Source organism: Ambystoma mexicanum, chromosome 3q, assembly GCF_040938575.1.
Source record: "Ambystoma mexicanum isolate Mex_15411 chromosome 3q, UKY_AmexF1_1, whole genome shotgun sequence".
Lineage (NCBI taxonomy): Eukaryota > Metazoa > Chordata > Amphibia > Caudata > Ambystomatidae > Ambystoma > Ambystoma mexicanum.
In genome coordinates this window covers 73889499-73915970 of record NC_090926.1, presented here as the reverse complement: position 1 = coordinate 73915970, position 26472 = coordinate 73889499, and the positions used below count along the sequence as shown (strand labels likewise).

The window sequence follows — 26472 nt, the reverse complement described above, 5'->3', positions numbered from 1 at the left end:
GTACCGTTTCAGTTTGTTTTTCCCTTAATTTCCCTTCTCAGGCAAAAACAATGGAACAGTGGCCTCCTTATAATCTTATAAGAGGTCCCCAATGTACCAATCCCAATAAGACTAAATATAGGGAATTCCTGTGTTCTAATCAGTGGTGGCACACAGATTTGTCCACCACTCCTCCTGATCGTGATCAGTAGGTACCAATGGTACCAATTGTGGAAAGTGTATGCCTATATAGCAGCAATTACAGGGCATCAGCAGCAGTTACCCCAAATCACAATAGGCTTCTAGTCACTTATCCTCAGAGCGCAGAGCACAAGACTCCACTGTCTTAACCGTTGCTCCTGACCAGGGCAGGAAGGTCCTCCTGCATGAATACAGCCAGGCGAGCAGCTCGCTATCAGCCCTCTTAACGCTGCCGGCACCCAGTACAGTGGAGCAACGAAGTCAGGGAAATGTGTGCCGTGTCTTGCGATCGGCACAGCAAACAGCAAACCGCCTCTTCCTTCGTTTTCAGCCGCCGCCGTCACCTGTGCAGTAAAGCAGTGTTATCCGCGTCCCGCGACACGTCAAGCTGCTGCACGAGTTTCAAGGAAAGGACCTTGCAGCTTCACTATGGCGAATATAGGAAACAGGGGAATCAAGCTCACCTCCAACGACTAGCACACAATCACAATCACCGTCATAGAGGCCGCTTCTGATTTCCACTCTATTTATCTAAAGCAAGTAATAAAAACTTGAAAAGGAAATATTAAGCAAATATTGAATATTGAACTGAATGAAAACGGTGGAGGGCAAAACTGCGAGAGGATGAAAGTCAAATAGGAAAGTGCCCATTTTAAAGATGCGAAATAAGAGGGCCAGTGTGAAAGAGCCTGACAGAAAGGTGGGGAATAAATAAGACCACCACAAAAGTAATTATAATAAATACCATGTGGCAAAGCCAAAGACTGGCAGACGTCGTATGACACATTGTGGTAAAGCCAAGCCTGTGGTAAAGCTAAGAGGCTAAATAGGAGAAGCCAAGAGAGTAAGAACCTATACAAAAAGCCAAGAGGCCGACAAGGAGAAGCTAAGTGAATGTGAATCTGTACACATGGGCAAGTATAAAAGAACCTGTGTGGGCTGAAGAGCCTAGGGTTCCTGGTTGCACGGCCTGTGATGGGCGGACCTTCTGGTCTGACAACTGCTCCTAGACCAGGAAACCCTCCATTATGAAAGCTAAAGAAATTGTGAAACAAACCAAGAAAGAGCTCTGTAAGTGAACTGAAACAAACCAAGAAAGAGCTCTGTAAGTGAACTGTTAATGCATTCCAGAAGAAGTGTCAAGTTGGTCTGGATTTGTGTTTAACACTAGGGGCCTCATTACGAGTTTGGAGGTAGCCATGGTGCTATTAGCGCCATGGCTGCCTCCAAAATCGTGTCCGGGTTCTGGGAATGATGAATTACCGGGTCATTCCGACCTTGGAGGACCCGGTAATTCCTCATGCACAAAACCATTCGCCATGGAATGGGGATGGTGCTAATAACGGGCTTGTTAATAACGGGCCCGTTATTAGCTCCTTGGTCCCCTCGCGGGACCTGCAAAGGACTTCTGGTTTTACCAGATGTCTGTTCCGGGTCGCGCTAGAGGACCTCGTAATCAGGCATCCCGTAATGAACTTCATTACGGAACTGCCAGGGTCGTAATGAGGCCCCAGAAGTTTGAAACCAAATATAGTTTGATGCATTGGAGTCTTGAGGAAGGGAACCCTGAGGCTTATTGAACTGCCATGCTGTCTTGAGGATGGAGTCCTCAAGACCCTTTTCTTTGGAATTGTGTTCCCTTGAACTCGGGGAAGGGAACCCCAAGGATTTGTGGAACTTTCTTGAACTTGGGGAAGGTGAGCTGAAAAGGAAGCTAAGAGCTCGAAGAAGCTCTGAACTTTGGTTGATCATTGTTTCTTTTATTATTGACATCCCTACACATTGTTTAGCTTTATTTGTGAGGGGAAGGGTAGGTTTTTGACACAGACCGATTTTTAAGTTGAACTTTCTAACTCAGACTTTCCTTAATTTCGTTCAGGTAGGGAAATCCTACCTTAGCATAGGGCAAGTTAGGCATTCAACCATCCTTACATTTGATTTAATAAAACACTTTGTTTTGAACTTTTAATCTGTTGTCTGTGTCTTACTTTTGGATGCCTTCACATTGTATCTCATTCCATCCTTTTGCTTCAAGACCCACCATTTTATCTAATTCCACTTGTACTTCTGTCAGAAGACCTTTGTGTAACATATGATACCATATTGGTATCGTTTTATCCCATGCTTCAGCTGTTTCCTCTCGCCACATTCCCTGAATTTTATGAATATACAATGCTGGGTCCTCATCATCTCGCATTGCTTGTGCCATGATTGGTCCTATGTCAGGTTTGCCTGGGCACGCTACTATCAAAGCATCTCATAAATGGGATCAGCAGTTATAAACTGGAGCCCCATCGTGTGTGTCGTTCTCTAACCGAACTCCTGGGACCCTGCCTTTTCCCAAATGGTGTTTGTCTGCTCTCCTGATATGATATGATAGGTTATTTATAACACACTTAATACCCAGATGTTTCTAGGCGCGGACCAGGGGATCGAACCTGTGTTGCTCCGTGTCATCTTGCTTCCAAGGCAAGCATGTTGCCTCTGAGCTATCCTCTCGAGACAATGGTAGCGAGTAAGCTCTTCATGTCTCCCACTGCTAGTGTGATTCCTGCTGTCTGTTTTACTAATTCATAGATCCACTTTCTCGCTCCTGCTGTAAGTTTGGGAAGCGTCTTCATCAAATTGTTTTTATCCATGTGTGGCCATGGCAAATATTGTGATCTCCCTATTCTCTTCTGTATTACTGGAAATTGCATCCCGTTTTTTCCCTTGTTAATCATCTTTGCCCTTTTCTTCCCTCATGCTACTGCTATTTATATGGGGTCTGGTCTAAGTCTTTCTCGCCATGGAGTTCTCTCTCTCACTTTTGACTTTTTTCCCAGTCTTCCTCGTCTTCCTCCTGAGCTTTGTTGCTTTCAATTGCTTCTCAGTCATAATCGTAGTTTTTCTAATTTTGTCACTTATGTGACATGCTCCCTTGTCTTCTTCTGTTTCTATTTTCATGTCCGTAATCACTACTTTATTCATATTCAACACTACTTCCCCTGCTGTCCATTTTTCAGTATTTATCACGGGACATGGCTTCTCGTTCTCTTTTCTTTGTTACCCTTTGAAGTCTGCTCTGGGTTTGTACCAGGGGTTTGTATATCCTGCGGCAGGTTTTACAGAATAGGTCCCAATTATGGATGGTTGTGTCTGCTCTGCGGGCAAATGAGCCTGTGCCAAATTGGCACCTTCCCTGAGTGGGGGCGGGACTGACAGCTGCACAGGCGTTACAGCCTGTGTTGTGATTTTGTTGTCTCTAGACAACGGTGGGGCAAAGGCTTTTCTCTGCTGCTCCATCCCTTCCTTTTGACTCCCCCTCTACCTCGTCATATAGCTCCCATAGCAGTTCAACCTGTCTTGTTAGCTAACAGTTCACCTCTATTTTGTTTTCATTGAAAAGCATTTACTCCCAGAAATTATTAGACGGAGTTCAGGAAAGTCATAATTCCATTAGAAAACAGATGCTATTAAGCACCGAAGTATTCGACTTTAAACAAATGAAATAACTACCATAATTTAGGCTTCAAAGTGTATGTCTTTATTTCCAAAAAGTTAACTGAGGCACTTCTGGTTATAAAGAAATATGCAATGCAGTGCAATACACATTAGCAAGTGGTTTAAGGGACGAGCCGAGCAGTTTAATAAAATATTTTTCAAAAGATATTTGAACATGTTCCTTGTTTTTTGCAAACACAATTGTTTTGCCTCATGTAAGCAAGAAAGAGAAACATTATATTAGTAAGCATCTTTGCACGTCCTGTAGACTCTCACTTTTAATTGCTGAACCTGTGGAATACAGTATAATTCAGATTTTTCTAGACTAACGTGAAGGAAAGTTATAATTCTATTAAAGACACAGAGGTGAAGTATTATGCTTTGCTCTCTTTTATTATCACTCAAGCAGCATACCAAACCAACGAGTTATGAATATATAACATTGTGGAGAAACACTTCCTAAAAGGACAGTCTTTACACAATAAACTTGAATGCGCACACGTGATACTGCCCTCCAATCCGGACAAGCCTCCTCACGTAACCGTTATTGCATATCCTGTCTCCTCCTCTTTCTGCCACTGCCTCGAGCTCTGGAATCTTGTCAAGTCCAAACCATCTAACTTTCCAAACTGGGTTATGCTCCGAACGGCTCGTCCTCTCACGGACCTGCCAGCTTATTTTCCATTTATAAGCAGGAAAACATATATTATAGGAACTGAAATATGACCTGGGGTGCGCATGCATTCTCGCTATTCCCTCCCCCATCCATTGGCCTCGTTGCATGCGTGTCGCTCAGCATGTGACTACTGCCATCTCTAACCTGCTCAGCGATTGCAAGGGTGGGATATTACTTTGCCTCTGTGTCTTTAATAGAATTATGCTTTTCCTGCATGTTAATCTGGAAAATCTGAACGTCAAGACACAGAGGCTTGTATTATGTTTCGTCAAAGCTTACTTACCACCAACAAAGCCACACGTTCCACGGGCTTGAAATGAAAGGTTTTGAAGGTCGATTCATTGGACCAATCCGCAGCCTTCACTATATCCTGGAGTCGCGCTCCACTTACTAAAAGGCTTTCGAGGCCATCGCACCTCATACTGAATGGGCCCCAAAACTCTCTATGTCGATCGCTGCTTGGAGCATGATCCATTTGACCCATCGAGTCAGGGTGGCCACTGACACTGCTTTGAAAGGCTTTTGCAATGCGATAAACAGGCATCTCTCTCCAGCGGTTCTGAGCAGATTAGTCCTCATCTCATACTCCTTGAGACTTCTAACTGGGCACAACTTGAATGTCCCGTGAAACTCGGGAACGACACCGAAGGAATAGATGTCTTGGTCCTCTTTGTCACGTGAAATATCACTCTCTTTGGACTATCCACGTCTAGCACCCCTATGTCTGACACTCTCCTGCATGCCACTAAACACAGAAGCATAGCTAGTCTGGCGGAGAGCTCCTCCCAGGTTAGCTTGTGATTGTCTGGCCATCTCAGCAAGAACTTCAACACGATATTCACACCCCTCAAACATGTATATTTCGGCCTGTGATATCGCATGGCCTTTACTCCCTTGAGCAGGCTGGCTTCAGAGCTGCCAGAAGCACGGAAACTGCTCTCCTGAACATCCGTGAAGACTTGCTCTCCAACCTTGACTCTAACACTCCTTGTGTTCTCATTTTGCTCGATCTCTCTTCTGCCTTTGATACTGTCAACCATGGCATCCTGCTCAACCGTCTCCATGATAACCTGGGTATCACTGGTCAGGCTCTGGCGTGGCTGACTTCTTTCCTTTCCAATCGACCCTCCCAGGTCCAACTTGGGTCCTTCCTCTCTGACATCTTCTTCTCCACCTGTGGTGTTCCCCAGGGACCTAATCTCGCTCCCTGGCTTTTCAACCAGTATCTGTCACTCCTTGCCCACTGCATCGCCGCCCTCTGCCCCAACTTTCAGTGCTATGCAGACGATACCCAGCTCATTTTCAGGCTACCCTCGGCCTTCTCCTCTCCTTCCCTCATCTCTGACTGTCTGTCTGCTATCCAAGAATGGTGTGCCGCCAATGACCTCTGCCTTAATGCCAGTAAGACTGAGATTCTACTCATCGGCACACCCACTCCCTCCTTCCCTGCAGCTCTCTGGCCGGCCTCTCTTGGCCCTCTTCCTGCTCCCACCTGCAAGGCTAAAAACCTCGGGGTCATCTTCGACTCTACACTCTCCTTCTCTCCTCACATATCTGACGTCTCTAAGAAGTCACACTACCAGCTGCACCTCCTCAGAGGTATTCTTCCCTTCCTCTCCTTCCCCCAGAAGCTCACTGTCTCCCGAGCCCTGGTTCTCTCGAAGCTGGACTACTGTAACAGCCTCTATCTTAATCTGCCTGCCTCCACTCTGCGCCCTCTGCAACTCATCCAGAACAGAACTGCGCGACTTGTCCTTGGCCTCAAGCCCAGGGACCGTATCTCTCCAGGACTGAAATCTCTACACTGGCTCCCAGTGGCTGTGAGGATTAAGTTCAAAACCCTCTGCATTATCCACAAGGCCTTCTGGGGCCTGGGACCAAAATACCTTCAACTCTCTCTTCCTAAATATCTTCCTTCCCGAGCCCTTCGCTCATCCGTCTCCAACTCCCTCAGGGTCAGCCGCTTCTCAAAGCAACGAGCTGGGGGTAGATCACTCTCCGCGGCAGGGGCCTCCCTCTGGAACAGCCTTCCTGCCTCCCTGAAACTTGAGGAGAACCATCTCCGGTTCTGGAAGCACCTCAAAACCTTCCTCTTTGCTTCCGCTTTCTCTGTCCCTCTCCCCTGCTAAATTCTAAACTGAAATTGCACTGAATCTGCAACTGGGCCACTCTCACCGACCTCGGTCCTGGGCCCAACCACTCTCCACTTGCACTGCCTCCCTGGCATCCCCTGCACTGCGGGACTGTCTCTGTATCCCTACAGCCCCCCCTTCCCAGCACTTGTCTGCACTTACCTTGCACTTGCCACCAGCTGGCCCTATTTATTTATTTATTTTATTCTACTTACTTGTACTGCACTTCCCCCTTCCCTTCCCCTTGCACTTTTCCCTTCCCCTACCCCTGCACTTGCGCGGTCTGAATGATACCTGGCCTAGTAGGATCGTGGTCTGTCTTCCCCTTGTTCCCCCTTCCCTGCCTCGTCGCGCCTTGAAACACTTGTGTATAGGCGCGTTATAAATGCCATATCATATCATATCATAGCAGCCTTGTGACCAGGGCATGCTCGTCTATAGGAGCGCCTGCTACGTGTACGTGCCCCACTGAGATGACTGACCAGAAGGTTTTGATGGTCCTGAATGACTTCACTTGCATGGCTAGGGATGCAAGAAAATTGACCACATGAGTCACATCCACCGAAGCATGACAAACATCCCTAGCCAGACATGAATCTCGCCATTTTGCCCAGGCTGCTCCATAGCACTTGGTCGTTTTGGGTGCCCGGTATTCTCTGATGAGGCTAGCCTCACACGATAGGCCTGGCTTTCTCCAGGGACTCCTGAAATTGCCCAGGCCGCCAATTGAAGGGACCCTGTAAGCACCAATAGGTGGGGAAGCCAGCCGGATCCTGAAAAATACCAGGCCAACTGGGAAACAATACCGGATCGTCATATGACAGATCCAGAAGATCGAGGAACCAGGCTTGACTCTTTCAAACCGGTGTGGCGAGAACCAGTCTGGAGTGCTGCCTCCACACTTGAGCCAGGGTCCTCACTATTATTGTTAATGGCGGGAAGGTGTAACCTGGCTTGAACCGCATTCCTGCAGGAACGTGTCTGCGGTGGCTGCCTTCGGGTCTGTCCGCGAACTGAAAAAATGCGTGAGTTGTCGGTTGAGTCTGGATGCAAACAAGTCCGTCTTGCAGGGTCCTTTCCAACTCCTTAGGTTGCAAAAGATTCCCTTGTCCAGTTACCAGTTGCTGGAATACCTCTAGTACCAGGAATTCCAATCTACCACCGGGTTCACAGCGCAGGCTGGTACTCTGCTGTCACACTAATTTTGATGGCTAAACAGATGTACCAGAGGACTTTGGCTATCTCTTCTAGAATCATGGAATTTGTTCCGCCCAGCCAATTGATGTACCTCACTGCTGAGACATTGTCCATCTTCAACAAGATGCAGCATTGTAATTTGTCCTGTGTCAGGCTCCAGATTGCAAAGGAGCCTGCCAGCAGCTCCAGGCAATTTATGTGCAGCCTGGTTTCTGAGGGACACCAGCACCCCCCGTCGAGATTGCTCCACAGCAAGCTCCCCAGGCCCTGTGGCTGGTGTCCGATTCTATCACTAGGTCTGGCTGGGAACCAAAAAAAGGCCTTCCCATTGCAGGCCTCCATGTGCTGCATCCACCAATGCAGCTCCTTCTTTGCCTCCTTGCTCAGCGGCACCTTCTGCTTGTATGAGTGGCCCTGTCGCAGGTGCTATATTGTCAGCCGCTGCAGCGCCTGGTAATGTAGAGGGCTGGGGAAGATTGCCTGGATGGAGGACACAAGCCTCCCAATTATCCTGGCCAACTCCCTCAAAGACACCTGTCCTTTGGAGAAATCCTTCACTTTCTGCTAAAACAGACTTAGCATCACGTGCACCGAGTCTACAATGAACTCCAGGAACTCTATCTTCTGGGTGGGGGTCACTTGGGACTTCTTCCAGTTCACCACAAACCCCAGCCGCTCCAGCAGCTTTGTCGTCTCTGCCGATTGCTCTCGTAACAGCTCGGCATCCTGTGACATAATGCAGATATCGTCTAAATAGACTATCAGCTGCACTCCGCGATTGTGCAGCTCTGTCACTACCGGCTTTAGTACTTTGGTAAAGCACCACAGCACTGAGGACAGCCCACCCGGGAGGCAGGTGAACTGCCATGTTCGACCTTCCCCTAGGAACTGAAGGAAACGCTGGTGCGGCTCCCACATGGGGAATGCTTGGTACGCGTCCCTGAGACGCATGTGTGCCAGCCTATCCCCCGTCTGTAGAATGTCTCATAGCAGATGGATGCCTTCCATCTTGAAATGACGAAAGACACAGAAAAAATTGAGCGCCCTGAGATTTATGACAGGCCTTATCTTCCCTTTCCTCTGCACCAGGAAGAAATTGCTCACAAAGACTTTGGCTGCGTTGCTGATTTGCCCGATGGCCCCTTTCCTTAAAAGCTTTAAGACTTCCTTTGCATAAGCACTCTCTCCCGTTCGGAGAAGATAAATGGTCTGGGTAGTTCTGTCTGTACAGGCTCTGTGTGAAACTCTAGCTGGAAACCTTGGACTGTGCCTAGCACCCAGGCATCTCTGCTGATCTCCTGCCCTGCTTGCAGGTGCGTGGCCAACCTGCCGCCTAACACAGGAATTGCACCACATGTGCTCTCTGCTGTGGCCTGCGCTATCAGCTGGGTTATTTCCTTTATCATCCTTGGCACCTGTCCAGCCTTTGCCTCTTCCCTACTAGGAAAGAAGGATTTTGGTCTCCTTGTGTCCACTGCCCACCAGGAACCCCTGTAGGAGGACTTTCCTCAAGCGGGGCCGGCAGATCATCCCCGTCCTCTGCCGGCACAACCAAAAACCTTAGGGGCAAACACTTTCTTCAGTGACACCTGTGCCTTTTCCAAAGCCATGAAGGTCTGCACAAACTGTGTGACATCCTTGATGAATGCATCTCCGAAGAGGCAGCTCATCATCGCTGACGCGACCACTTCTGATGCTGCCAATTCTCCTAATTTTGGGTCGATTTACAATAGGATGGAGCACCGTCTCTCAGCCGCCAAAGCACAGTTTGCATTTCCTATCATGCAGGCTGCCCTCTGTGCCCATACCAACACCTGGGGGTCGATCTCACTCTTGAGCCGCTTGGCCTCCTCCACCATCTCCATGATTTTGGTGAGCGGTCCCAGGATGTAGAGCAAATTATCCTGGCATGAAGACCAGGACCTATCGATGCCTTTCCTTATGTCTTTTGCATATTTGGTCATAAAGGTATGCATTTTAGAATCAATCATGGGCATATCTGCCCCCTTGTCCGGCAGCAGAGGTCTGGGAAACTACGCTCAGAGCTTGCTTCGGGCTCCCTTTGACAATGGCGTCTTGAGGCGCTTGCTCAGGTAAGCTGCCAGTTTTCTGGATGGCCCCCACTCTGCTGACCACGGGTGTACAAAGAGGTCGGGGTCAAACTCCCTCTCGGAGTGTTCCGACTGGCTATTGTGACTTTTGCACTTGCCTGTCGCCTACTTCGGCTCTGGGTCGGACACTGATGAAATGTCTGCAATGTCCGACTCTGCATCTCTGGAATAGCCAAGAGTACTGCTCTCATTCTCACCCTTTTGCTCTTCCTCCGGGTCAGGGGGTATGTCCATGCGCGGAGCGGGATTCCTGGACTCAGGCAGTCTTTTCTTAGAATGGTCATACTAGCCGTGGCGTCTGAGCAGAGGACCTGGGGGCAGGGCGTCAAGGCTCTGTCTGCCCTACGTGTCTTGCACTTCTTGGTGCGGTCTTCCCCCTGCTCTCCTCTGCTTTTCAATGACTTCTGTGAAGGGAGAAAAGCTCTGGGGCTCTGTGAAAAGGAGAGCCAGTCTTGCAGCAGGTCTGCTTTGCCAGTAATATGCCCCAATCCTGCCCAGAGCGCCGTTTGCAGCATCTTCTCTTGATCTGCAGGTGTGCCTGCTGGTCCTGCTCGTGGGGACTTTGATCCAGAATACTCCATCATCTTGCTGCCTGTACTTGTCTTTAACACTGTAGCATGCTGCCAATATGTGCCAGTTGGAGATTATTGAGGTTTCTTGGGCCTGTCTCGTCAGAAACTGGCTGTATTTCAAAGTTGCTTTAGCACCTGGTTGATTTTATGTGCGCACCTCCAAAGAACCGCCCCTGCAGAGTGGAGGCGTGTGGGCTGTATGTGATACTGTGGCCCTTATTACAACAACCATTAACGCCTGATTACAAGTGTCCCTTTGCGGGTTGGTGTTTAACGCCTGCTTTAAGCAGGCGTTAAAAATCCAACCCGCAAAGGGACTTTGGAGGTAATTACGGCACCTTAATTTATGGTGCCGTAATTAGCGCCTTCCCCATTCCCATTATGCCCTATGAGGGCAAAAATGGGAATGGGGAAGGGCAAATGGTGAATGGGGAATTACCGGCCCACTCACCTTGGAATGGGGCGGTAATTCCGCCATCCACCATGGCGGAATCGTAACCTTAGCGGCATGGACCATGGTGCTACTAGCACCATGGTCCTCCGCCAAGGTTGTAATTGTGTCTTGTTTTACTTCAATAAATGTAGGCGTATGTAATTCACTTTGAACTCCTCCAAGAACGCCAATCGTACAAGCAAAGATGCTGGTGACTGGAACTGCGTTATCCTGTTCCGGCGCCAGTCTCCTCACTCCGTGATACTGGCGCACATCTTTGCACTGTTAAAATGTGCCCGCTCGAGCTGCCGATGAGAAGCTGGCAATGAATAATCCTCTGTTTGCGCGCACCCGCTCTTCACGGCAGAGCTTGCCACTAATCTGTTAATTAGCACCTGTGCCGCAACTCGAACGCGAGTAAACTAATAAATGTAAAATCAAAGGTACTTATCTTCAGCGCTGCTCGAAGCAGGAAAGAAAGAGCAGGAGACAGGATATGCAATGACAGTTATCTGAGGAGGCATGCCCAAATTGGAGGGCAGTATCACGTGAGGACATTCAAGTTTATTGTGTAAAGACTGTCCTTTCATGAAGTGATTCTACACAATGTCATATGTTCAGAACTCGTTGGTTTGGTATGCTGCTTGAGTGGTAATAAAAGAGAGCAAAGCATAATACAAGCCTCTGATTCTTGACGTAGAATTCAAGCAAGCATTGGCAAAGCCAATTGTTTTGGCTTTTATATAGTCATGTGATATGCATGTACAGACACTGCCATAATGGTACTACCTAGCTGCAAGTTGTTAACAGCTGCAAAATAGTGTCAGTACCTCAGTTTATGATCGAAGCGGCTGGCAAATTCCTATCTAATTCCTACACAAAAGTCAAAACTGTTGGTATTGACAGGGTTTGTTTTTAATAGGACTTCAGTGCAAGGCCACCCATACTGCTTATAAATCAAGGGGCTGTATTCACACTTGGTTAAGAAAAGTTATTTCCAGCAGGAACGTGTTTATAGTGTAGTTAGGCTGTGGTTCGCAATAAGACCTGCGGGCATTTATAGCAAGAAGCTTGATTTTACTGCTTGATAGAGCTACCTCAAAGAGATCACAGGTAGTGGTGAGTCTGCTGGTCATCTAGTAAGCAAGTATTGCAAGGTGATTGTGTCATCAGCAAGTAGCAATACTCCTTTATTACAGGAGTGGTCGGCAAGGTTGTCCAGTAATATGATGGAGGAAGGTTGGGCGAATGTCTGCAAGAATGTGTCTCTCTTGCCTATCAGTTTGGGGATCCAGGGAGGTCAAGATCCTGAATAGGGTCTACTGGACGCCAGAGTGCCTGTATAAACATGGCAAGGCTGATTTGGATGAATGTTGGGGTGCATAGATAGAGTAGGGATGTCGGAACACATGCTGTGGTAATGTGTTAAGACGAGGGATTTCTGGGTGAAACTATGTACTGTTTTCAACAGTGTACTATGGTTATCCCTTGTTTATCATTTTCAAACGCTGACATCGGATGATGATAAACTGGTTGAAGGTGTAACTGTTGCACAGAAGAAGTGGCTGTTTAGGGGCCCCTTGATGGCAAAAAAGCTGATTTTAAGACATTGGAATTCAAGGATGTCCCCTAAGGAGAATACATGGATGGGTGAGATGTTCAAACTGGCATATCTTTATTTATTTTTTATTTTTTGCATTTATAGAGCGCACAGCAGCCCTCAGGCATCGTGGCGCTGTTACAAGAATAGTATCTTAGTTACATTGCAAGGTCTTAGTTACATTACAGAGAACTTAGTTGAGTAACAAGAATACTTAGTTGGGTTACAAGAATACTTAGTTGGTTTACAAGAGTAAATAGTTGAGTTACACGAATACTAGGTTATATTACAGGTGCATTTAGTTATACTGCAAGAATACTTTCTTCTTTCCTTAAAGAGTACTTTCTCATTACATTAGTGGAGAGATAAATGCAGAGCTACAGATATGCAATGCGAGGGCAGGCTCTCATGTTACTGGGGTGGATACTCATACATGCGTTTACAGTTACAGGTTAGAGAGAAGTCCAGCAATGTGAAAGTGCAGGGTGCCTACCCCCTGCAGAGAGGAGGCATAGCACTCAACTCACACGCTTTTGGCGGGTGTCACCCGCCTTGTAAACAGCTGACTCACCCGCCAAGCCTCATGCACGCCCATTCGTTTCAATGGGCCTCTCACTCGCCAAAAATAAAATCGGGTGTTTTCACCCGCCTTTGCGACATAAATGGTTGAGAGCTATGGAGGAGGCCGAGCACAAATGGAAAGAGTGATCTATAATAATCAGAATAAAAATAAATTGAGAAAATCTGGGGCATATTTTTCTATTTATACTAACTCTGTCACTCTGGTTTTGGGGTACGGAGGCTTCATTGTTAGTTATGTTGTACATTTTTATAAATATGTAAAAAAAAAACTAGGATTAACATGGCCCTGGGGAGTCAATGGGTGTAAATAATCAAACAACAAACAAAAGTTGTGCGTGCCTCCTCACAAAACATCTCCCTCCCCTGCATGTACTCTAATGGAATCGTTTCGGCTACCCACAACGAAACATGTCAAGGAGTAAACAACCCATCCCAACATGGCCGCCGGTCTACGTGTTGCCATCAGTCTCTTTTCTGCGTCCATGCTGTAATGTACCTACTGTAGTATGGCTTCATTATGTTGGCTTGTGCAGTTTCTACATCGTCAGCTGGAGAAAAAAAAGCACTGGGTGCGTGGGACAGTCAGAACACCTGCTTGAGTACTGCGTGGAGTCTGGAGGCATAGGAACGGCGCTGGCTACCGCTATCCAGGTACGCTGACGACGAACAGTCTGTGTGGGCTGTACCAAGATGCAGAGGAGCCAGTTGAGAAAGATGGAGTAATGATTCCGTTGTGTGTGTGGGGGGGCGTGTCGTAGACTGTGCTGCTACACTGACAATCCGTGAGAGGGCTACATGTGTGCAGGCAATATTATCCCAGTCTTGAATGAAAATAAGTTGTTAAGGAGAGAGTTTTTACCATGGGTCGTCCGTCCTTTGGATAACAGCGTGTTTCAGAGACCTGAGCTCGTTCTAGTTCAGTCAAACCTCTGAATAGTGCCAGTATTCATTAAGGTATATGAGGCTGAACGCTCTTTCGGGGGATTATTCGAGCCTCTGTTATTTGAAGCTATCAATGTGGACCGCCCCCAGTCATCGGACTTTATAGCCAGCTGGAGCAACGTGCCATTTTCCCAGGGCACAAGTCCTAAAAATAAAAAGTTCAGAGACTAATTACCATACGAAATGTTGAGCACAACAAGAAGCGAACTGAGGACTGGATATCACATCCCCTTACTTGATTTGTAGTGGAACATGTTGTTTTTGCAGTTTAAATTGACTAGTGAATCCGACTGAATGGACCGTGTCGTGGTGTATGCTCTGCTGAAGTTGGATGGTTTTCTGGCTGCAGCAGAAAACAAGCATTGGTAACGCCAATAATATTGGCTTTTGTATAGGCATTTGTGAGTAATTACCATAATGTTGAACAGGAAACAAGATTCAAAACTTGACCCCTCCCGTCCCCTGCACACTAACATTCACTGAGCAACTTCAGTTGAATTGCCTTTAAACATATACTTATGTATACATTCATACACTTCAGTGGACACAATAGTGCATTGGAATTATTCAATTCCAGTCTATTTTGGCTGACACATTTCTCGGATAATGTTCCTCTTGTTCAAAAGCCTTGATGGACTGTAGAGAAATGTTGTAAAGAAAAAAACATAAGTGTCCATCTAAATGTTCAAACAGATCATAATACAGCCAGACATTAGTGATCTTATTCAGTAAGAACAAGCTATATCAATGCTATATATTGTACATTCTTCTATCTTATCCTTTTTGACAAACTGAGAAATAAAATGGTAGCCAGATATCACACTGAATTGCTCGACCATCTTCATAACCATGATAACAGAGCCATGAAATTTTCAATGAAGCGTCCCAACTAGTATAACCTGGATCTTGTTTGATTATGGTGACAGTCCCAACCCTCAGATTCTAGCTATATACCAGTTGATATTCAAAGATGTCTACAGAATTTTAGTGATAGAGAGTAACGTTTCTCTTCCAATCACTGCAACACTCAATAAAGCCCTGTAAATAAGTGGGAAGCAATACCTTGATTGATAAATCTATTCAAGGTGAGTAGATGTATCGTGGTTTTTGAGGTCCTGAACATTGGGTTCTGCATCAAATGTCAGTCTTCTAGATGTCCAATTGTAGGAGGATGTGCTTTTGGCAGAGAGGGGCTGGAAGTGGGTGGATGACCATAGAGATTGGCGTGGCCATGGGCAGTCAATAGGTGGGTAAATAATGAAACACCACCACCTAATACGCAAAAATAAAAACGTACATATGTCACACCAAATTAGCTGCTAAAATTCTAATGAAATATTTCAGAGGTTTCTTGAACAGAGATTTGGGGTGTTGTGGATAAGGGTCTCTCCCTTAGCCCTTGGGATCTGTATCCTGATTTACCTGAAACACCAAGTGGTACGGTGTCCGCTCTCTGAAATGAAATATGTTGTTATGGTTGGGCTATGAGCATCCATACACAGACCTGCTGTGGAGCCATGAGGTTTTGTCCAGCTCATCTTTATTTACCAATTTCTCTTAATATGTATAGTAGCACAGTAGACAGCACAGGGACAGGTAACTTTGTAGACAGAGAGACCCACCGGCCATCCTTACACACCCAGCTCAGTCCCCCAACTGACATTAATGGAACACTCACTCACAGACCCACTCAACATTCTCCTGAGCTGCTCATTATTCATGCATCAACATTCCAATGGCATGTACTCCTGGCCCGTGACAAATACAAGACTTACAATACAACATCTCCCTTTCATACCGAAGCACACAACACAACCACAACATCTCCCTTTCATACCGAAGCACACAACACAACACAACATCTCCCTTCCATGCTAAAGCACACACCCCACACTCGTGACCACAACCAAACAACCTTCCTTCCAGATCTGCCACATCCAGAAAGAGAGACTGCCACACTCTGGCATGGCATTAACACAGCTATCCATCAATTCACTGATCACACATCCCTGGTGGGGAGCTGGAAGGGGAGGACCGCATTTTGTCCCACACCGGACCCGGGTGCTGCACACAACGACCCAGCAGAGCCAAACGGAACATAACCATAAAGATCCAAACAAACTAACCAACAGAGAGGGTGGTGTGTCCCATACCAGGAACAACATAACAGAAGGGGCAATTCGTCCGCCAACTTCCACTCTCACAATCACATCACAATCAACTACAATCGTCTCCCACTTATCGGCCAAACAAACATCCCATGGAATATCAACCATATGAATTACAAAGCAACATCCAACCAAACCTTCAACTCAGTGCATAGACCTCTCACAACATCACCACCTCCATGCATTCAATACTCAAACATACCCAAGGGACGGTGGAACAAGGCAGTATTGCAACACACGCAACAACCTCTCACAACAGATGAGCAATCCATACTCATCCACGCTACGTACATCCATATTTCATAACCACATGCATCACACATACTCAGGCACTACCACAATCGTGCACATAAAACAAATAACAAATGATGTGTTCCTGGTAGCACTGAGAATATTATGCTAAAGTCAACTATAACCATAACAATCCCTAAAACCTAAATGGATAAAAACCTGGCCAACATTTGTACAACTAAGCATGCATTTCATTGTTGGAGAACTCTTAATAACCATTCTCCTTAGTCTAAACTTTGCAACCCTTATTGGTTGAAATCTTCACCTTTACATATCACATTTTACTTTAACCATTTTACCATGGCATCCTAACCAAACCCTCGCTGATGCATTTCTTTATATCAACATTTACACAATCAACCATTTTACGTTGATGCAGCAATCCAGCTCTTCTTAGCCGGATGCTTGTACCACTATTTACCATGGCACCTAACCAAACACCAACAACACATGCAGTGTGGTTACCCTATATCATTCAGTTCTAAGCGATCAACCATTTTTAGTTGACGCAGCATCCAACCCTTTTTTTGTTGAATGCATTCTCCCATTATGACTTGGGTTTTGACTCACTACCAGCAGCTGCACTAATTTTTATTGAGTGCACACTTTATAATTTAATATACCCTGGCACCCAACCAAAAACCAACAACACATGTGGTATGGTTAACAATATTACCTAATTCCTTATAAGGCCAAAACACATAAAACATGCCACACAACGGCCCACAACGCACTTCAGGGTATCGGTATAATTTCATATCTTAATACATTTTAAAAACTGGTTATTCCTATAACCCTAACTTGAATTAAAACATGTTATGCAACAACACTTCTGAATGACACATTAATAGACTTCATTTATATTACTTTGTAAATTCGAAAACACTTTTGCTTGTTTTGCCATATTTCAATTCACTATACTACTCACAATAAATTGCCTTTGTCACCATGTAAAATAACTTTTACTCTTTGGTTTACTTAATCTTCTTCTTCTTCAACAAAAAAAAAACAGTGCTGCATCCACATAAAAACTTTTCAATTTTGATTGTGCTGGCCTGATCATGGCCACACAATTTAAACCGATAATATATACGCAGCAAACTACACTTTATACGTCGAGGAGACATTATCATCACAAACTGTACGCATTGTCTTATTTCCTGTAATTTATTCCTGTGGTTTTGTGGCATTATCCCATTTGGACTTCAAGAAATCTCATATTACCTTTGTTCCATAACTTACGTGATCCATCGATAAATAAAACAGTAATTAGTTCTATTCTTCACTATTGTTGCCAACGATAATCTAAACGCAAATTAAAGACTTCTCTATTGCTCATAAGTATATATCTGCTGCAATCGCTAGTGTACGGCACCTCTTTGACAGTTAAACTGCCGAATAATCTTCTTTCATCCGTCATTTCGCATTTACTTTGATTTACCATAATAACAGATGCCTTGTATGTGCGCTCAACCGCAATAAACCTGAGGCAGTCTCGTTCCATGGAACTCCCTCTACCACCTCATGGGAGAAACCACTTTTCTTTCTTTCTTTCTTTCTTTCTTTCTTTCTTTCTTTCTTTCTTTCTTTCTTTCTTTCTTTCTTTCTTTCTTTCTTTCTTTCTTTCTTTTATCGGAGGCGTGGGCGGACCCACGCAGGCGCTTCCCCATCCTAAAGGATGATGTGCACCATACCCACCAATCAATACTTAGCTCACATAAACTCACAACTCCTCCCACCGGCCCGTCTGCCTCACAAAATCCAACATCACACTGCTCCTCCTCCTGCCTCTCACCCCGTCACCTCCCAGCAAAGTCCTCCCACTCAGCTCAGCCACACCTAGCCCAGTCAACCGAACCCTCATCAATTCTCTCTCTTCAACATGTCTCTCACACCTAAGCAAAAAATGTCCCACAGTCACAGGCACCCCACACACTGCACAGTCCCTCGACTCACGCTTCCCCACTCGAAACAGTCATTCAGCCCCACATGCCCTATCCTCAACCGATTCAGCATCAACTCCTCCCCCCTCCTCCATTCCAGACTCCCTGCATCCACCTTCCCTGACACTTTCCCACGAACACCAAACATCCACCTGCCCTTCACCCCACTCACCCACCTCTCCTGCCACTCATCCATGAACCGTCTCACCATCACAGCCTTCACCTCATCCACACTCAAAGGCAACCACTTTTCTGGATCCCACGGTTGGATCATATTCGGCTTCCTTATCACATTGACATGCATTAAGAGGTGCCTTACTCTAATGAAAATCATTGTTGTTAACCATGAAGCAAACAACGTTCCAACTGCAAATTCCCGCGATGGCCTGCCGTCGTCATATCCGCATGGCCTTGCATCAACGTCATCATTCTATATTAGACATCGGAGAGGCCGGAATATGCTTGGCCTCCCATACCAACTGCCAAACTATACCAGCGCTGCAAAAAGGAGCCACTCTACGTTGCTCCAGGTTCGCTGCGGCAGTGCTCCAGTCCTTATTTTCACATTAACAGCGGTCTAAGACACGCGCTGCTGCCGCGTCATGCAGGGCATTTTATTTATTTATTTTCTATTACTGGCAGCTTGGAGCACTTATTTCATGGGGAACACACCTTTCATATCAAATGGAACGCCCTCATCACGGACCTTGCTGCCCCTCCTGGTGGCTATCTCACGGCACCATCATCAGTAAGTTACTTAAGCATTTTCAAAAAGCAGTTCAAGACGCATGTGCTCTTACTTCCAGCCACACTTAATAATTTTCATCTGCCAGTATCTCCATTTAATTCATAGACCGCAGGGCCCTTTGTGCCTTGTTTGGGGATCTCTAGGGACTTCCTTGCTGGTGGGGGCCTCCCTCCCAGAGCACCATATGTCATATTTTCACTTCTGCTGGGCAGGATGGATTATTTAAAACCACGGGGAACGGTGGGTCATGCTCAGCTGCTTCCCCCTCCCACAGCTCTCCTCTTTCATTTCCAGTTGCTGCAGTTTCATTCTTTTAGCAGCCTTACTCTGTCTTGTCTTTTTCTTTTGATTATTTTTTCCAACTCTGGGTTCTTTCAGCTTTCCTTGAGCTTCCTCGTCGCCAATTGTGCGTCACCTCTAAACCTTTTCTGTCCCAATGGTGGGTAAAAACAGAAGATTTTTTTGGGGCGGACCCATTGCGGTGTATGAGGGGTTTAGGGACTTGGCGGGTGAGGGAATGTTTTCGATGGCGGGTGACACCTGCCAAAAGTGCATCATCCCCTTGTAGTCCCTCGACTTGGGCCCTCTTGACGAGCCCAGGTTTATTAGGTACATATCAAAGCCACAAAACATGGTTTTTAAAAACATTTTTTACAAGAGACTTGAGAGTTCAGAGCGAGACTGAAAAAGTGTGCGCTGGAGAAAGAGGGGGGGAGAAGAAACTGAGGGAAAAAAGATGAGTGGCAGGTGTAGGAAAAAAGATAGTGGTGCAAACACCCAGGCAGAGAGTGATTGAGAGACAGAGGGGAGGACAGACAGATGTACAAGTAGATGGCGTGAAGGAAAAAGGCAGGGGGGCACATAGAGACCGAGGAGAGAGTCAAAACAAAAAGGTAGCAAGCGTTTAGGTGGACTGTGCCTGTAACAGGCTGAGCCATACGCAAAACAGAGAAGGCCAGGTATACGGATATAAAGATACAGGAATGAAAATAGACTTGCATAAACGTACAGGACAGCAGAAGGAAGCTGGGGTGGGAGCAGATAGCTAAAGAGAGTGGTAAAGACACACAGACCGGCTGCGAGGGCAGCCCCTATCGGAAAAGCATCCTTGGCCCTACAATGGAATCCGACCGATGGAGTATCACTTATCTCGCCAGCCCTCCCTGGATCCAGACTGCCATGTTTGGTCATGTCGCCAGCCAGGGAGCTATTTTAACACTGAATAAGATAAGGAATGATATAAAACATTTTTTTCCTCTGTGCACTTGCATCTCGGAGGTGACCGTAGACGGACTGACCAGAAACGTTGATATTTCCCTAAATCTACAACTTCGTCTATGTGGTTATTGCAGCCCAAGACAACAGCCCTAGCCCATACCCAATAAAAGTGATCAATCAGTTACAGGAGTTGTCGCCACAACAGGCTTTTCAATTTACTTAATTTCTGAAGGGGACCCTTGTTCTCAGTCTACAAACCATACACAATAGTGTGAACCACACATTTTAATGGACAACACAGAGAACTTTCCATATTTAAAGTTGACTTTTCATTTTTGCAGCAACATCGTCACCCTGATTTTTACTCTTAAAAATTCTGCTTAAATAGTGAAGTTGTTAAGGACGAATCCCAAGTAAATCAATTGACTGGGCTTCCCTACTTTCGTCCTTAATGTAAACAGTTACATTTGGCTAATTTGTCTGATGAATTAAACATTTTAGATTCTTCGTCGTTAATCTGTAGGTCATTGCTCACTGTGTAGCTTTAAAGTCTCGTAAACACGCTTTGTAGTCCAATTGGAGTTGAATCTAGGTTCATCATGTCTGCATATGTAGGCCAACCAAGATGTTTTAAGTGTTTTAGGCGAAGTATTGAGGCTATCAAAAGCTACAGTGAGATCTACACAGGTGGCTTTTGGGATAAGCAACAGGCTTACAAGCCCAGAAGAAAACATTGAAATTGTTTACACCAAACGAACTTTGTGGACAATTTTTTAATTAATGCAAAAGTGCATCAATTTAACCAACTTCCAAACAATAAAAGCTGGGGGTGTTTGGGAGGGGGATGAGGGGAGGTGTCAGGATTGCATTACTTCAGCGTCACAAGTTTCCTGGTGCAAATGGAGGAACCCCATACAAAATGGACTTTTAAACCAGTTAAGCATATTCACATTCTGTTATGAACACCTGCCCCTGAATACAGAGTTAAAAGCTTAAGCGCAGTGAGGGTGTTTAAAAAAAGTTAACACAGAGAACACTTGTTACACCCCAAGGGCAGGGTCTAAAAAGTTATAATAAACATCACTGTTACCCAGTGCTCCAGATAAGATTTTAAGGGGGGAGTATGTAACTTTGAGAGTAAATGTGATTTCAAGAGAGTAAATATGACTTTTATCCTTTGCAAGAGAGTAAAATGTATGTGACATCCAGCCTACGTGTGCAAAAACGGTATGGAAATCATTACCATGCGGCAGCTTTCTGCACTGTGACAGAATGCACCTTTCATTATTTCTCTAAGGTCTGGCCATTTGATCTCTCCTGTATATATTTAAATGTTGAAAAGACTAAAACCTAGCCAATTACATAGTAAAGCAAACATGAATTGTATTGTGTGTTTTGAGGTTCCATCGCAGAATTGTCTTTTGTTGTTTAATGAAAGTCCTCATTTCCTGGAGCTAGTACTACCTAGTGGTATGCCAATGTTATGATACAACAGTGCAGAGAGGCAGGGACTCCATGCTAAATTCTATACCTAATCTCATGATCAAATTGTTATTTATGTAGCGCTTTTGCAAAGCTCTGTCAATAGAACATATTTATCATAATTATCACCAAGCCGAAGTTGGTACTTCTTTACCTCAAAAGGATGAAAGGCTGAGTTGGCCTTGCCGGGATTCTAACCCGCCACAACAGATCGCAGCAACGAACGCTCAACAAGCTGTGCTATCTTATTGGCTAACATCCTTCTGAGGTCGGTAAACTGAGTATTGACAGAGGTATAATAATCACAGTGCCTAGATGTTGGACGAACCATGTGTCAAGCGCTACATAAAGTAAAATACCTATCTGGATTATCACAGGGACGGGTTTTGCTGAATTTCAATTACAAATGAAACTTTGATTTTTTTTGTTCTTGAACAGCGCTTGCGCTTCCTGGAGAGTCATGTTTGGGATTTTTTTTATTGTAGTCTTGAAAATTTGAGGGGTTTACCACCTCTGATTGACGTAATGACAATTGCTCACCTTTGCACAAAGACTCTGCTGCCACTGGGTAGGCCATTAACATGGCCTACATTAACATGGGTAGGCCAGGCCATGTTGATATGATTTAACCCCACCTTTGCAGTCATGGGGAATTGGTTCTTGGTATGCTGCAAATGTGATGTTCTGAACAAGCGACATGTTATACCAGTTTACACAGCCCACAGATCACGCATGGGGGAGTAAATGGCATGCAGAACGTGCAAAAGCACAGTAGCATCAGGGAGCTGGAATGCACAGCAAGGCAGTGCCAGCCCTTTTTTTTATTAAACAGCAAGCATCAAGCCTCAATAGGTAAAGGTATGTTATTGTCAGTCAATGCCAGTCCTTTTTTAGCAAGCGTGAAGCATCGAGCCCCTTTAGGTAACGGAGCATGATTGCCATAACAGAATTACTCTACTGCCACACAGAAGCAATCGGCACAAACATAACTTGGTGTAAAAACTTAGTCAAACTGTAAAGTTGCCAAAACTACTGCAAAGTGTCATCCCCCAACAGCAAACCTTGAGGATTCACAGTTGAAAGGAAATATATGTCGAACCGTTAAGGGAAGAGCTACACACATCCTGTACTATGCTTTTATTATGCCCGCCCCACCACATAAATTGTACTACAAGCCACGGAGTGCTGGCTTACAGACAAACAACATTTTAAGAACTCAGTAAACACGCCTACTGTTAGAACCATCCATTTTAAAAGGGCATCTAATATAGACATGCTTTTGGTAATTCTGACACAGGTATACGAGTTGGCGTTAGGCCATGATGAGAAATTCTGCAGTTCAACAGAATTTTCTTTTTAACCCAACGGTCATTACTGAAATTGATGCAATACCGTTTTATTTTTAGCCTGGCCCGGTCTCCTCTGAACTGTGTAAAGGGAGCAGCCAACTGAGGGCTGTGTGGGTTTTGCCTTGGAAGTGCAGCTCATGTGCAAATAACTAAGGCAGCCTAAATCACGCTCTGACAGAACGAAGACTGCAGTACAAATGAGATCTTGTCTTGGGGCACGGTGCTCCACAAGCACACACTTAAAATGTTACTGTCGACACTCTGCCCTTTTCTCACATAGCGTGGGCTGTGAAGAACAATAGGGAGGAGAGCGCAGGCTGGGGCTGGCAACTGAAATATGGCCCGCTCTTGTATAATAAGCAATGGATTAACTTATTTGCTAGGTGATCTGAGAGCTCCACTACCAAAGCAGTTGTTCACATACTTGACCATTGGCAAATACTTTCTAGGATACGATTACGAGAGCTTCCATGTCATCTAACTCAAATACAGTTTCAACATCCCTCCTTCATCCCTTCACATACCTACCTGTGCAGCTGACCAACACCGGTGCCACTGCCAGGGCACCAAACAACTGTCATGCAAACGCCATATCTCAACAAGAGCAGCTTTAGCGTGAAGAAAAAAAGAAAAGAAAAAACGCTGCCTCAGGTTGAATGCTAATTTCACCTCAAAGTGAAATGCCAGACCTATGAAACGCGAGATCACAGCAAGCACTAGGTGCAGCATACAATGATATCATGCTTCTGTTGGGTGTCCTGACCCACGTTTGAGCTATCATGCTGCAACATTTGGTGCTGTGGGCTTAGAAAATCCAAGATGGCCAAGAAGCCCACATGTACGCCAGAATAGGAAAACTGTGCAGTACTGGCATGGAAAACATAATGATGGCCAGAACTTCCCAGAAAATGCACAGGGAAATGCATGAAGAATAGGCTGCCACCCATTTTTGCCTAGGTTGTGCGCACAGGAGGGCAATGGCTAAAACCACCATTGGGCTACACACACAGTAGCCTGAAACCATTGGGAATGGCAATGCTGATTGCCAAAAGCAACCTAGAACTGTGGGGAATTCATTTTCTTAAATCCCAAAAATGGTTGCATTACCAGTACTCACCACTATCAGAAAGCCGGCGTTTTAAAACCACCAGACTTTTGTGTAAAACTGAACAAATGAAACAAAACCAGACCAAGGAAAGACTTGCTAAGAGGTGGATACAATGTAAAACTATACTCTGAAATGACTTGAAGGAAGTAATTATTTAATGTGTATGTAAAAATCGTAATAGACTTAAACTGGGGGACAAAAAGTGACATTTAGCTGAAACCTGGCTTAATGAAACTGAATTCTGCCCGACATCTACCCCCACAGGAGTTAAAACCTGCTCAGCCACTCTTCCCCTTGCCAAAAGGGGTTGTCCCCTCTCTGATTAGATTAGGGGTGGAGCAGCTACAGGGAGTTGAACAAAGGCCTGTCCTGCACCCAGGCAGATGGTTTATTGGGGGGATCGTAAATGGCTTCCTTTTGAACAAAGCCCTTCCTTGACTCAGGCAGATGGTTTATTGGGGGGGGGCGTAAAATAGCTTCCTCTTGGCAGAAGCTGGGAGGGGCAGGGTCTCTGAGCTTGGCAGAAACTGGATAAACTGGTTTCTACACCATGTGACCTGAAAAGACACACCCCTGTTGGCCAGAATATGATTTTAAGAAAGATGTATAACTCATGGTGCGGACTTGTCAAAATTATCTAAATGATACCATAATTCTTGTGATTTTTCTGCCCACATTTTAAGAGGTTTTAGGACCTGGTGGTATGATCTGGGGGGTTGCTAGCGGAAAATAGGGTCTCACTCCAAATGTCTGCATGTTAAAAATCTGACAGTTCATCAATTAATGTCCACACTCCTTGCGCACATGTGTGTAAATTTGGCTAAATGTCCGATATTGCAAAACCAGTTAAAAAGTGCAAAATGTTGCCATTTCTGAATGCAAGCCCCCAGGAAGAGCAGAGTTTGAACAGAGTATACCTCATGTGATATGTGATGGGTGCATGTAATTTTAAACAACTGTGTATCTGTGCAATATGTATTTGAATCAAATATAGATTTGTGGGCAAACTGACCAGGGGAGGATCCTCTGACCCATAAAACCTACAGCATCACTCTGACTCACATTTCCTTCCCCCAATCAAAGCAGTGCGGAAAGCTTGACCAATGGGCAGTTGAGAGAGGGGCTGGCTAGTGATGCTGCACACACACCCACTTTCAAAAGACATAAAAAGAGCCACTGGAAGCTAGAGAGGACATTCAAATCCAGTTGCTGCAACGCGTTCTGCCGGACCACACAACATCCAGAAGATACCAGATCCAACACTTAGACTTTAAAACTCCAAAGAACTTGATTCAGAACTCAAAGCAAGGGCCTAAACCCACAAACTGAGAACTATTCTCAGCCGGCCTCAGCATCCAGCAAACCTAACAGCGGTAGCAGCATCCAGGAGGCGTGCAGATCAGCGCTGTGTCCAGAGAAAGCTGTGCAGAAAGATCCAGGAGCTGTGCACAGACGCTGTACCCAGAGATCCAGGAGCCGGGCCAGGAGCAGTGTCAGACCCGACCAGCAGAGCAGAGACCAGGCGCTGTGCGCAGAGACCGTCCAGGGCAAAACCAGAACCGAAGCCATCTTGACCCGATCCGTGAGACCTAGACCTTCCAAATACATTGTGAGTACAGCTAGGACGGTGTGAAACCAAATCTCTTAGTTTCCAGTGATATAATTCAATCTATTTAATCTAAGTAGAACTGCCTCCTAACTGTCACTTGTCAATTCTGCAGCCGCATAGCCGTCACCTGTCATTTTTATTTTTAAAAGCTGTCACTTGTCAATTTGAGTTACTTTAAATTCGAAAAACGACCTTTACAAAATCGTTCATATCTTTGGAACCGTTTGGGCTAGAAACTTTTCAACGAACCTAGAACCGACTTGCTACTCCTTATACTATTGCCGTAATCGCGATTCACGCATTCGCGAATTTTGCAGCGATTCGCGATTTGGTTAAAAATCCAGCCACGTGTGAAAACAGCAGCTTCCTTGCTTTCCCTTGCCCAAAATTTGTTTAACCTGCTAGTTACTCCTAGAGCATTGTTAAAGGGAGCCTGAGCTCATCCCAAGTATCTTTCACTCACCCTGAACCTCCTGAAGGGAATTATAAGGATTTTCAGCATATTTCTCACTTCTTTGTCACCATATTCAAAGCATTTTGCCTGTGTCTCCTATCTGTTGTATAAGCTGCTGGGGGGGAATTGAACTGAATTCTATTTGATTGCATTCCTAAGAACTGAGTGCTCTCATCTTCATCTCCTTACATTGC

The 26472-nt window shown here is 45.4% G+C and overlaps 1 protein-coding gene and 1 long non-coding RNA gene across 3 annotated transcripts in view; one reads left to right on the top strand and one right to left on the bottom strand.

Moving 5' to 3' along the window:
- Positions 1-13566, bottom strand: part of LOC138582152 (uncharacterized) — a 34810-nt gene extending 21244 nt beyond the window's left edge. Inside the window, exon 1 of the long non-coding RNA XR_011304957.1 lies at positions 13467-13566. This is a non-coding gene — a long non-coding RNA (uncharacterized lncRNA). The remainder of the gene's footprint in view (positions 1-13466) is intronic.
- The window catches only part of TMEM106C (transmembrane protein 106C), a 783213-nt gene that overhangs the window by 40197 nt on the left and 716544 nt on the right, over positions 1-26472 (top strand). The window contains exon 1 of one of the 2 annotated variants that reach the window (XM_069653180.1): positions 13481-13617. The exons of the other annotated variant lie outside the window; for it this stretch is intronic. The gene's annotated coding sequence lies outside the window, so the exon portion shown is untranslated. Of the gene's footprint in view, positions 1-13480; positions 13618-26472 lie in introns of those variants that run through there. 2 annotated transcript variants of the gene reach the window in all.